Source organism: Podarcis cretensis, assembly GCF_951804945.1.
Source record: "Podarcis cretensis genome assembly, chromosome: 8".
Taxonomy (NCBI): Eukaryota; Metazoa; Chordata; class Lepidosauria; order Squamata; family Lacertidae; genus Podarcis; species Podarcis cretensis.
In genome coordinates, this window is record NC_137177.1 from 69029828 (window position 1) to 69043201 (window position 13374).

The window sequence follows — 13374 nt, forward strand, 5'->3', positions numbered from 1 at the left end:
CTCCACTTTTAGCAGGGGGGCAGGAATCCTTTCTGGAGGCGTCCTCCCACCCATCCTCTAACTGGGAGCAAAATATTCACCAACACACTCATTCATGTACGTATCCCATCATTCCACCACAATTCGGAAATGGAGGCAGGGAGGGAGAAGACCCCTTTCCTGGCCCACGCCTATCTGCTATGTGAAACACAACGCATGCACATGAACATGGAACTCTACTTATACACTACAACACGTGTGGGGTGGGGTCTGGGGTCCCCCTTTCGGACCTACTTCCTCAACTGAGATAAAATACAACACACACACAAACACCAACCCATCAAAGCAGGCCTAACACTATTCAAGAAAAAGCCCCATCCCTTTGGGGGCTTGGGGGGGGGGTCCCCCCCACAAAAAACCCTGCAATATAAAAAACACCCCTGAATCAACACCTCATCCTTACTCTACCCCCACCCCAAATCCCTTGCACCCCTCTATTTTTGCTAAAGCGGGGTGGGGGTGGGAGGTTTCCCCGGAAGCGGTGTGTTTGTGTGTCCCCCTCCCAGTTTTACTCCCAATGGGGCAACCCCTGCAACGAGACTCCCCCCCCACTCCACCACACCCCTCCCCATCAATACACGCCTCACCTCCAGCCCGCCCCCCAAATCCACGTCTCCCTCTCCCCAGTCCACTTTGGGTCATGCGCGGGGGTGCCTCCCCCAATTAGGATAACCTCACCCCAATTCACACCTCTCACCCCTACAGAGCATCCCACCCCATGCCCATCCTATGTCCACTCCGCTTCCTTTGGGGGAAGAGGGTGCCGCTGGCGAGGAGGGTGTGGGTGTGTATCGTCCCCCCCCCAAAAAAAAAACACCCCACAACCACCCTTGGGGCGAAATCCCCTTCCCCACCCCGCCGAGCCCCCTTCGCTGAGAGGGGGAGAAGCGGCGGGCAAGTGGCTGCCGCCTTGACCCTGCCCTCGCCCCCCTCGCCCCGAGCCGGCCTTTACCTGCGCTGCCCGCCGCCGTGGCCGCGGCCTCCTCCTCCTTCCTCGAGAGCCGACCCCCGGCTCAGCCCGAAAGGCCCCACAGGGCCCCTCGGCCCCCTCCGGACGCCATTTTGTCTCCGGCCTCGGAAGTGACGGCGGCGGCGGCGGAGAGGCCGGGAGGGGAGGGGGAGAGGGAGGGGAGGGGAGGGGGCCTCGTGCGAGGGAGGGAGGGAGGGAGGAGGGCGCGCGAGGCGACCACTCAACGGCCGGCGGCGCCCGAGGGAGTAAGAGCTCGCGCGGGGAACGGCCTTCCTGGCTCTCGGGTGAGAAGCTCGTCCTCACTGAGGTCTAGAGGGATGGTGATTGGAGGCGGGTGGCTTCTAGGGTGGGAGCGCAGCAGGCAGCCCGGCGGCTAGAGCGATGTGTGGGGCTCAGGCGCTCCCGCTCCGAGGGGGCTCCGGCAAGCAGCCCGACCTCACTGAGGACTAGCGGCCCCGTGGGGTTGTAGCGCATGCTGAACGGGCAAGAAGGCTGCCCTCGCTGAGGACTAGAGGGGGGGGGGGTGTGGGAGGCAAGAAGGTTGCCGTCATGGAGGACTACGGGTCCTGTGGGGCTATAGGGACAAAACACAGCAGAATCCGCTCTATGCGGGGCTCTTAGTCTTCAGTGAGTCACGCAGTGCCGGATTTACGTATAAGCTAAACAAGCTATAGCTCTCTTGGGACCCCCTCCAAAATTTCACTAGTAATATACTTCTTAATTGTATTTCAGTTCAACAATTACTTTGATAAAATCAGTGGCGTAGCGTGGGGGGTGCAGGGGGGGCCGGCCGCACCGGGCGCAACATCTGGGGGTTAGAGTTAGGGGGCGCAAATCCACGGGTTAGGGGGCGCAAATCCACGGGTTAGGGGGCACAAATTACTTGCCTTGCCCCGGGTGCTGACAACCCACGCTACGCCACTGGATAAAATACATATTTCGTTATGTGCAAATGGCTTTAGATACCTGTTAGGTCCATAAATTACCAAATAGCATATATTCAACACAAAAAACAGTGACAATTTGTTGTTGACAAAGGACAGCTGGACCTATAAAGGGGCCCCATTACCTTCAGTAGCTTAGGGCTCATCAAACCTAAATCCGGCCCTAAGTGAGTGGATAGGCAGATCTCCCCCTTATTGACAACTTGGCGGGGATGTGGGGAGCAAGCAGCCCGTTCTCAATGAGGACTAGAGACTATGTGGAGCACAGCACCCGCTATGCGACTTCCAGGGATGTGGGGAGCAAGCAGCCAGTCCTCAATGAAGACTAGAGGCTACGTGGGGTTCTGGTGACTGCGGAAGAAGCTCACCCTCACTGAGGATGAGTAAAGTCCTCAGGTTGTTGCTGTGGTGCTTACAATACTGGTTACACTGGGAGGCCAGGGTTCAAATCCTCCACTCATCCATGAAGCTTGCTGGGTGACCTTTGGCCAGCCACTGCCTATCAACCTAACCTACCTCACAGGGTTGTTGTGAGGCTAAATGGGATGGGGAAAGAACCATGGACAGCACTTTAAGCTCTTCAGAAGAAAGGCAAGATAGCAATGTAACTTTGAAAAAGGAAAAGCTCCTGTTAGTGCCAGCCGGTGTGGCCAGTCATCAGGGATGATGGGATCTGGCGTCCAGGAACATATGCAGAGCCACTGGTTGACTGCTCCTGCCCTAGGCATTGCACCCTAAGCTGCAGCCATTCCTCCACTGGCAGTGGCACCAAACTAACCCTGCACCCAAGGGCTTTGCAGTGCGGATCACATCACAGGGAGAAGAGAAGACTGAGAAGGTGATATGAGAGCCAAAATCAAGTTTCCAAAGGGCTGCCACATGGAAGACGGAACAGACTTGTTTTCTGCTGCTCCAGAGGGTAGGACCCAAACCAGTGGGTTCAAACTAGGAAAGGAGATAACAACTAAACCTTAGGAAGAAGTCATTCTTCAGGTCATTCGTTATTCAGATCTAGAAATCCCCCACATTACTTTCTCATGCATGCACTCTTGGGTTGGGGCAACTGGCTAAAATGTTTTAAATGGTTCTAATTTTGGTTCCTCTGTTTTGTTTTTGTTGGGTAGAAGCTGCAACCTGAGTTTGAGTTCTTTGTTGAGTGGGAGCCAGGATGCTGCTGCTGCTGCTTCATTAATATTATCATTATTTTACTGGTCTTCACTTAATGTTGCCACTAGCTGGTGCTAGAAAGCCATTTATAAAGCATCCTGCTCTGTAAAGAAAATCTTATCATTAGTCATCAGTTAATACAGGGGATGGGGTGCAGGTAGAGATAGTGAGGCCCTGCCAAGGAATTCCTGTTGCTCACTTGTTCTGTGATGTCTCATGGAGCAGGGAGTTTTCCAAATATGCCTGCGGTAGGGGAACCTCAGGCACAGGAACTGAATGCAGCCCTCCAGGAGTCATAGAATCGTAGAGTTGGAGGGGATCCCAAGGCTTATCTGATCCAACCCCCTGCAATGCAGGAATCTCAACAATCCTCTATCCAATTTGAAACCATACCAGACCCTGCTGATCTTTGCAAATGTGCTAGCTAGGAGTCTCTCTGGTCCCGAAGACTCAACAATTTTGCACTCTCCTTGAGTGCTTTTGCCTGGCTGGAATGTGTCCATGAACTTTGAACATGCCTTGCTTGTCTGTATGGAGGGCAGACAGGGAGCAGGATGAGCATGTGTGGAAACTAGCCTACTGAACAAAGTTACCATATTTTTCCGTCTATAAGATGCCCCATGTATAGGTAAAGGTAAAGGTACCCCTGCCCGTACGGGCCAGTCTTGACAGACTCTGGGGTTGTGCGCCCATCTCACTTAAGAGGCCAGGGGCCAGCGCTGTCCGGAGACACTTCCGGGTCACGTGGCCAGCGTGACATCGCTGCTCTGGCGAGCCAGAGCCGCACACGGAAACGCCGTTTACCTTCCCGCTGGTAAGCGGTCCCTATTTATCTACTTGCACCCGGAGGTGCTTTCGAACTGCTAGGTTGGCAGGCACTGGGACCGAGCAGCGGGAGCGCACCCCGCCGCAGGGATTCGAACCGCCGACCTTTCAATCGGCAAGTCCTAGGCGCTGAGGCTTTAACCCACAGCGCCACCTGCGTCCCCCCGCCCCATGTATAAGATGCCCCCTATTTTGGGGTCTTAGATTTAAGAAAATGGGGGGAGATGTATCTGTGTATAAGACACCCCTTAATTTTTGACATTATCTTTTAGGGGAAAAAACCTAGTCTTATACACGGGAAAATACTGTACATTGGTCCACCCATTTCTGCATCTGGCCCTGCCCACCACTGTCATGTGGCCCCCCCCCCCAGACATTTGCCCAGATTTGAATGCAGCCCTCAGGTCCTCACTCCTGGAATATGTCATCCATTGTTATTAGCTGCCCTCTGTCCTGCCACCCTGAAAAACGTTAGTTAGAAACACCCCCATTCCCCACTTCTAGGGGTGCCTAGGATAATTGCCTAGGATTATATTGTTGATATTTCTTTTATTTATTTGTTCAAATTTGGGACTCCCCCTGTCCTTTTTTCATATTGATTAAGCAACATTGGGGTGAAGCTTCACATATATTGTATCAAGTTTTTCAGGGGGAGATATTTTTCAGCCAACACACAGGACCATATTTGTGGACCAGTAACAGACACACACAAATAATGTTGCGGTCATCATACAATCGCAGCAAGATTTTTCAATAAAACAGTGTTTTATCAGTTCTCATGTGTTTACTGATGTGCACATGTACACAGAAAAATCAGGAAGGTTGCAATGGTGCTGTCTTAGCTGTCCCTGGAGGATAAGGAATTCAAACTCATTTTCTTCCAAAATCTTTAATGCTCAAATCAGTACTGTGCATGGCTAAGCAAGCTAAGACATTGATCCAGCAAGTGACATGCCCCCTTGTGTCCCATTATATAGGAGCGGACTGGGCAAGCAAACTAGAATTGGAGGGTTGGACCTGAGCACTTGCAACTCCCAACTAGCCCCTCCAGGATGTCTGCTCTGGACTCAAGACAGATGCAGATGAAAGGGAATGATGAAACTGCAGCAAAGGGGGCATGCTTGAATTTGAGAATCCATTTTAGAAACTGCTCTAGTCAAACTGGGATCCAGGAAGAGCGGGGCATCAGATGGGGAGCAAACAAAAGGAGCGATACAGGAACGGAACTGGATAAATTCTCTCACCACAATCGCTGACAGCTCCATCCCATGGGTGGAACCTGATGCGACTGCAGCCTTCCCTCTTTCCGACATTGCCGAAGAATGCTTTGTTGGTTGGAATGTGAAGAACATGCCAAGCATTTCAAATGCCCCAATGCTGCTGGAGGAACGTGCTGGAAGATAACAGGAAACAGTCCTGTTTTCCTAATCTGAGTGAAGCATGAAGCCCTTCAGGGACAAGACAGAAGAGGCTGTTTTGTGTTCTCATATTTGCAATTGTTTCAGCTACTCCTGCTTTCTGACACCTGTTCAAAGTACTGAGTTGTATCCAACGTTGGTCTTACTCCAAGTAAACCTACTGAAATTAATGGGCACGACTCACTGGCCCATCTCTCTCAGTATTGTCTGCGCTGCCCCTACTCTTAGAGTTTTAGACAAGGGTCTGTTCTAGTCCTAGGATATTCTGTGGATCGAAGCAGGTACCTTCTGGATGCAAAGCAGATGCTCTGCCACCAAGCTACAGCCTGCCCCTTAATTTATGTCTGTTAATTTCAATTTCATTTCAGTGGGTCTACTCTGAGTAGTTGGATGCTACCCATTGCCACTGTTTATTTGCCTTTCCTGGAGGTGCCTTTAGAAACATTCTGCTAGAGTGTGCACATGCACACTGTGAACCTTTTCAGCCTGAGATCTTCAAAAGTTTGGTCTGGTGCAAACTGAGCCTTATGTACATGCTTGTAGGTGCATCCACAAGACACCAGCGCCCTGCTCTCACCCTTCCATGCCCATTTCCCCAGATAGCAAATAATTGAGTTTGGTTGATTGAGTTTACTTCTACACTAAGCTCTGCCCCAGGCAGCTTACAGCAAACATTCAAAACATCAAAACGCAGGGCATTGGAAATACAAATATACAAAATACAGAACGTGCCAGTAAATTCAAAAATGACAAAAAACAGCAGTTTAGAAAACACAGAATCAATTCAATATCGCAAAACAAAAATCTATTCTAGACTGAAGTACATAAATTCAAAGCAAAACCAGAGTTAACCGACAATAAAGTTTCTGATACTGGTCTTGCTCGCTGCACTCCAAGGAGCCTGGCTTAAATACAGTGGTACCTCGGGTTAAGTACTTAATTCATTCCAGAGGTCCGTTCTTAACCTGAAGCTGTTCTTAACCTGAAGCACCACTTTAGCTAATGGGGCTTCTTGCTGCTGCCGCGCCGCCGCCGCATGATTTCTGTTCTCATCCTGAAGCAAAGTTCTTAACCCGAGGTACTATTTCTGGGTTAGCGGAGTATGCAATCTGAAGCATATGTAACCCGAAGCACCACTGTACAGTTTGGAGAGGAGGGGCAGGTGTTATGCAGCTGGCTCCCACATCTTTTCTCCAGAGGAGGCTGACAGCACCAAAAGTTTAATGACAGGGCAATTGTGATAAGTCTCTTCCGCAGCCTCCTTTGTACAGGTCTGTATGTCAGGGCTGAGCTTTAAGTAAGTGGCAGTGACTGCACCGAAGGCAAAAAGACCTCTCCTCTTCAGGTTAAGTGAAACAGGAAGCCTCTTTCATGTCCTGGAAAGCCCAAATGTCATTCTGGAGGGAACGGCAGCCCAGAATCTGAGAAAGCTTTATTTGCCTGCTTGATGTCCTAAGTTGTAGTTCTACTAGCTCACCACATGAGGGTAGCTGCCTAGACAGCTAAAGGTTTTCCATTCTAGTGTTTCCTCAATCACAATGCAAAGTTCAGAGAAGCATGATGCTAATATTCATTGCCTCTACTACTTGGAAAGCATGACTCTTCCCTGTTAGTGGTCGAGAAAGGGGATGATGTCACTATTCCAAAAGAGGCAAGGAGGCTTTTCAGTCCTTGGAGCCCTAATCCAGAACAGGATCGGTGTTGCTGAGCTCTGGTGCGGTCCTTGCTCCCCTCCTGTTGAAATGTTTCCATTGACAGCTGTCTAATCCATCTGTGCTTATTTTTGGGTTTTGCATGTTAGCGAGTGGCACATCTTATCCCTGGACCCCTATCCTGCCCTGCAGCCAAGCTGCGGAACCCAAGCCGCAGGTGTAAAAGAACAGGTGCATTGCAAAAGGGTTGCTTACAGAGCAGATTGCTTGAGCATGCCCCCTTCCCCCCAAGCCCTTTCTCCACTGCCGAGGAACACAAACTGCAGACACACCAAGTTACAGATAAATCACATGTTGGAGGAAATGGCTTCCTGTAATCAAATATGGGAAATGTGGGGATGCTTTGGCATATGGTATTCTGCAGGGCTCTGGCGTTTAAATCAGGGAAGGTTCCGTTGCTTCTGACATCACCAGTTTGTTTCACCAGCATAGGTTTCAGTGACTTAACCTGGTTAGTTCCATGTGCTTCAAGGACAACCTTGTGCAACCTGATGCTCTCCGGATATTGTTCAACCACAACTCCTTACCACACAAGGCAGAGATGGCCACCAATTTAGATGGCTTAGGATTAGACAGATTCATGGAGGAGATGGCTTTGTACTGCCTTGACAGTTAGAGGCAGCAATGCTTCTGAATACAGTGGTACCTCTAGTTGCGGACCTAAGCCATTTTGGGGTGCCGTTTGCACCCTGAAAAGTCCGCAACTAAAGCGCCTCTTCTGCGCATGTGCGTGGCGTGATCGAGCGCTTCTGCGTGGGCATGAAGCATGCAGATTGATTCTGTGCATGCGCAGGTGGCAAACCCGGAAGTAAACACTTCCGGGTTTGCCGCGTTCGTAACGAGCAGAACGCAACATGAGGTATGACTGTACCAATTGCTGGAAACCACTGGAAGGGAGAGTGTTCCTTTGCTCAGGTCCTGCTTGGAGGTTTCCCACAGGCCTCTGGTTGGCCACTGTGAGAGCAGGATGATGGACTTAATGTGCCTTTATAATAATTTAATAATAACAATTATTATTATTTGTATGCCACTCATCTGACTGGGTTGCCCCAGACACTCTGGGTGACTCCCAACAGAATACTAAAAACACGATAAAACATCAAACATTAAAAACTTCCCTAAACAGGGCTGCCTTCAGATGTCTTTTAGAAGTCTTTTAGAAGTCAAATATTTATTTCATAGACATCTGATGGGAGGGCATTCCAGAGGATGGGTGCGACTACTGAGAAGGTCCTCTGCCTGGTTCCCCGTAACCTCACTTCTCATAGTGAGGAAATGTTCAGAAGGCTCTTGGTGCTCTTTAGCCTGATCCAACAGGCTCATATGTTTTTATGTTCTTAACACCTGTCACCACCCAGCCAGCATGGCCAGTGGTCTGGGATGGTAGGAGTTATACTCCAGGAACAGATGGGCCTTTGACCTGTTCCATTGGGCTCCTGGGTTCTTACCTTCAAGGGCAGCCCAATGTAGAGTGCATTGCAGTAGTCCAGTCTATCAGGCCATGGAATACCATGTGCACATGCACAGTTCTCATGCTGCTTTTACTATATATGCTTACAAGTAGTTCTGTTGCGCTCAGGTCCTGCTCACTAGCTTCCCAAGGACATCTGACTGGCCACTGCAAGAACAGAGTGTGGGACTCGATGGGCTTTTGGCTTGATCCAGCAGGCACTTCTTATGCTCTTATGCTAACTTGTCTTGCTGGAAGGGACGTTGCATGGCTGAGCAACTGAGTGCTTGCTCCTTGCCCCTCCTTGGCCGCCTCTACTTGACCTTCTTGAATGTCAGCTGCTACTTTGGGAACTTACCTCCTGCTTGCCTTCGATTACACCCTGCCTTCCTCCATCACTTTGGATAATTGGCGGCTGCTTATGCAACTTGACCTTTCACTGCCCTGCACTTCTGCTCTCTTCTGGCCCGCATCAGACAGCATCCAGCTGGCCTCTCTTGGCTGCTGTGACACTGGTGTGGGTTTCCTGCGGGCTTAGGGATCCTGTAGCTCTCCACACTTTGTGGAACTCCATCTCCCATCATCATCATCATCCCTGACCATTTGGCCCTGGTGCTTGGGGCTGATGAGCTTTGGAGGCCAACATCTGGAGAACCACAAGTTCCCTGTCACTGGTTTGCTGTAATGCTAGGGCAGCTAACTTTTTTCAGCCTAGTGGCTTCATCTCCCTCTGCTCCTCAAGAAGACCATTTCAATGTCCTGGTTTGGCATCTCCATAGATCTCCTGCTCTGCAGTAGTCCTGAGGCCCAGATTATTGTTGCCATAATCAGGAATTCTGTCACTTCAGTGACAACTCCAACTGTGTTAGCGATGGCTATGTCCTCCCTCCACTGTGGGAGGCAGTATGCCTCTGAATATCAGTTGCTGGTAAGTCACAGGTGGGTAGAGAGCTGTTGCATTCAAGTTCTGCTTGCAATCCATATAGTTTCTCCCACAGACAGGTTTGCGAGGCTGGGTGGAGAGCTTTACTTTCTTATTCCCTTACACATGAAAAGAAGGGAGAACCAATATGGGCAGGTGGTTTAAAAAAACTTTTATTTTCTCAGGTTTTAATCAACACATTGTGGCTGGCTTTTTGAGCTGCTTTGGAACTACTGTTGTTATACTGTGTATTGCTTTGTGCTGTATTCTCTGTTTTATTGAATTTGTATGTAGCCATTTTACAGCATTTTTTATTCAATGGGGCATCTGGTTGGCTTCCCACTGGGGCATCTGGTTGGCCACTGCAAGAGCAGGATGCTGGATTAGATGGGTCTGATCCAGAAGGACTCATCATGTTCTTATAATGTCCAAACAAGAAGTTGGAACATGTCACACCACTGTATCCTGATGAGTGATGAACCGTCAGGGCAAGCCATCCATATGATGTTAGACTACAATTCCCAACATCCCTGAACCTGCTACCTGGGGTTGATGGTGCCTTGCTTACCCAGCTTTAGGAAGGCAGCAAGAGCACGGTGGGGTGGGTGTGCCAAAAAAGGCATCGAGGGCCACACATTGGACACCCCTTCTCTGGGGCATCTGGTTGGCCACTGTAACAGCACCATGTTGGACTACATGGACTTTTGTCCTGATTCAGAACAGCTCTCCTTAAATGCCATCATTTCCCCCTCGTTTTCTTCAAGATTATCCCTGGGCAAACAGATCCTAAATATTCAGACAGTTGTATTTACTCTTTTAAAAAACAAGCAAACATAGTTTAAGTTGTTGGCTGAACCAGTGCTATTTTGGTCTGTTTGGGCCCAATCAAATATTTATTCTGGTTCACACCGCTGTGCATGCAGGTCGAAGAGAAGCTTAGCTTTGTCCTAAAATTACCTCAGAAGCAGGGCTGTAGCTCCAAGGTAGCCTGCCACAGCATCAACACAGGGCATCAATTTCCACCCATGGAGTTGCCCTCATTTGATCTATGCTGCCTGCCAAAATATGTGAGCACAATCTGATCTTGTGCTTCTTCAGGGGTGTGTGTGTGCAGGACAACTTCCCAACACAATCGTGCATATGCAGGAATCCCCAAATTTCAGGTTTCCTTGACAGCACGCCATTATCTGTTATATTAATACAAACAAATTCACCACATGCCACTACTAGAACATATCCAAGGAAGCTGGATGTTGGACGATTCAGGATAGATGAAAGAAAGCACAGCTTCACACAGTGCAGATTTAAACTAGGGAACTCACTCCCACAGAAGGTGGTGATGGCCACCAACCTGGATGGTTTTAAAAGAAGATTTTGCTCGGTGGGCTGGTGGGCTGAATTTGGGCCCCAGGACTGGGGATTCCGCAACCCCGTTTAACCCTAACCCAAAGAACAAACAGCCCTTCAGCTTGGGAATCAGAAGAGAGCAGACTATTATGGGAGTCAGTGAATATGATGTACAGCAGGAATAAAAAGAGCCTTCACCAAGGTGTAAGGTATGGGAAAGGGCAGTGATGCTCTGTATAAAAATAGGAGTGTCCCAAGCAAAATGTTGGAAAGGATGAGTTATCTTTGGCTTGCATGTTTGGAGAACAAACTTCGGAAACTTCCTTGAGCTTTTCTCAGTGCCGGATTTACGTATGAGCTAAACAAGCTATAGCTTAGGGCCCCACTCTCTTGTCCCCCCCCAAAAAAAACTAAAGGATGTACATTTCCAAAATATAAGATTAAAAAAACAAATAAAATAAAACCTACATACAGCAACAGTGTTTTGTGTTGTTTAGGCTCCTATGATGTAAGTAATGGGCCCCGCCTGCTAGCCTGCTCCCTAAAATATCATTGGTTTGCTCATTTCTATATATAGGGTGCCTACGTTCTGCATGGACTGGGTGCATGGCATATATTCAACACAAAAAACAGTGACAACTTGTTGACAAAGGACAGCTGGACATATAAAGGGCCCCATTACCTTCAGTCGCTTAGGGCCTCATCAAACCTAAATCCGGCCATGGCTTTGCTGAACATGCTGGTCAAAGCCCATGTGAGTCAAATTGGTGCAGTTTGAAGTTGGCTCATAAACTCCAGCTGTGCATGACTGAAGAGGCGTGTGATGCCTCAGGGGACAATCTGAGATAAAGACAATCATTTTGAGGTCCAAATGAGACACCATCTGTGCCAGGGGCAGGGGGCAGGAAAACTCTGGCTCAGGCAGAGGCACCAGGGGCCTGATGCACAGCTTGTGCATGTAACAACATGCACATGACGTGTGTGGCACGCATTGCTGGGAGGATGCAGAGTGCAGAGCCCAGCGCAGCCCAGCATGTCTGCAATGGCCAGCGGCTCCTCTTCTGGCCACTGAAGTTGCACTGTGCTGGGCTCCATGCTCGTCTGCTTCTGTCCCCTCAACATTGAGGGGGCCCAGCCCATTCCCAATAAATATGCGGTGGGGGGGACAATTGGTCCCATAGAGCCAGTGCCCCTGGGCTTGGGGGGGCTCTAGGTCTCATTATGGGACTCTCATGACTCTTCCAGGCCACACCCCTCTCTCCAAACCACACCTCTTATTGGTTCTGCTGTGAAGGCTTTTGCTTGGGTGGATTGTGCCCTTGAAATGTGATAATGTCAAAATGGAGTGTTTGTGTGTAGCTGGAATTGTGTGGCTGGAACTGTAGGCTACTGAGCAAAGGTAAGAGTTGCATCCATTGCATACAGCCCCTGGAAGGTTTTTCTGAAAGGAATGTCACCCCCGGGCTGGGAAAAATCACCTTCACTGATTCATGCACTTAAAAGTAAATAAGCAGGTGTGTGTGTGTAGGATCCCAATTGGGACCCTTGTGTGTGCTTATGTGTGTAGCAAGGATTTAACCTTTCCCCTCCCACTGTGAGTCGAGTCTCTGTGATTGCCCTTTGCATTGGAAAATAAAATATTCCATTGGTGCAACCTTGCCAACTCCATGGCTAATTTTGGGTCATGTCTGGCTTAGCCCATGACAAACGGGATAGCGGGCACTTGCCCTCTGTTGTTGAAATTCCACAGAGGCTACCACCCCCACTTCCCCTTCCTCTCTTGAAGTTGCTCAGGAGAGGAAGAGGAAGCAAGCCATGCACTTGACATATTGTAGGCTGTGGCAAATGTCAGAGCTGGATTGCACCCAGGAGATCAGCTCATCCCACCCACTGCCATGATGCAAGGCAACGACTTTGCAAAGAGCCACTCATCCAGAAATGAAAGAGGCTTCCCCCATATCATTTCTCGATTGGCTTTGCTCTGCCCTCTCTTCTACTCCTGCTCAAAGCCTAAAATTAGTTCTGAAATTGGTGACACTCACAGTCTGGGATGGGGAAATCTGTCAATTTGCATTTCTCATTTTTCTAGTCTTCAATTTTGTTCTCCACATTTCCACATCAGTTTGTGTGTGTGTGTGTGTGTGTGTGTGCGTGTGTGTGTGTGTGTGTGTGTTTTAAAAAAGTCTTTTGCTGTTAATTTTAAATGTTCTTAATTTTTTTAACTGTTTTTTAATTTCTAATATTTCTTGAAACTGCTTAGAGATCTTACAACAATCAAGTGGTAAATAAGTTTGATTCAGTAAAAATAAAATAAATTCACCTGGGTCAGAAGGGGCAGGTGCAGACTTCAGCAGTATTTTGTAATATGGTGCGCCCTGTGCATGGCCAATATTTTGTGCCCCCAAATGGATCTTCTCAATTTGCGCCCCCTCAGCTTGGTGCCTTCTGCAGGGGGAAATGTCCACATGGCCGTAAATCCAGCACTGGAAGAAGGCAGTCATGGAAGCCAATCTAGACCCCTTCAATTTATTTGAAGGCAGTTGGGGAGACTTTAAACTCGAAAGCAGGATAAAACAAGCA

General features: G+C 49.0%; 1 protein-coding gene and 1 long non-coding RNA gene across 2 annotated transcripts in view; one reads left to right on the forward strand and one right to left on the reverse strand.

The window, feature by feature from the left end:
* PRDM2 (PR/SET domain 2) overlaps positions 1–1142 on the reverse strand; it is a 48155-nt gene extending 47013 nt beyond the window's left edge. The window contains exon 1 of the mRNA XM_079986720.1: positions 992–1142. The gene's annotated coding sequence lies outside the window, so the exon portion shown is untranslated. The remainder of the gene's footprint in view (positions 1–991) is intronic.
* Positions 1143–1168: 26 nt separating this feature from the next.
* On the forward strand, positions 1169–5533 carry LOC307222233. The gene is made up of 2 exons (XR_013841653.1): positions 1169–1293; positions 4923–5533. It is a non-coding gene; the product is annotated as an uncharacterized lncRNA (long non-coding RNA).
* The last annotated feature ends 7841 nt before the right edge of the window (positions 5534–13374 follow it).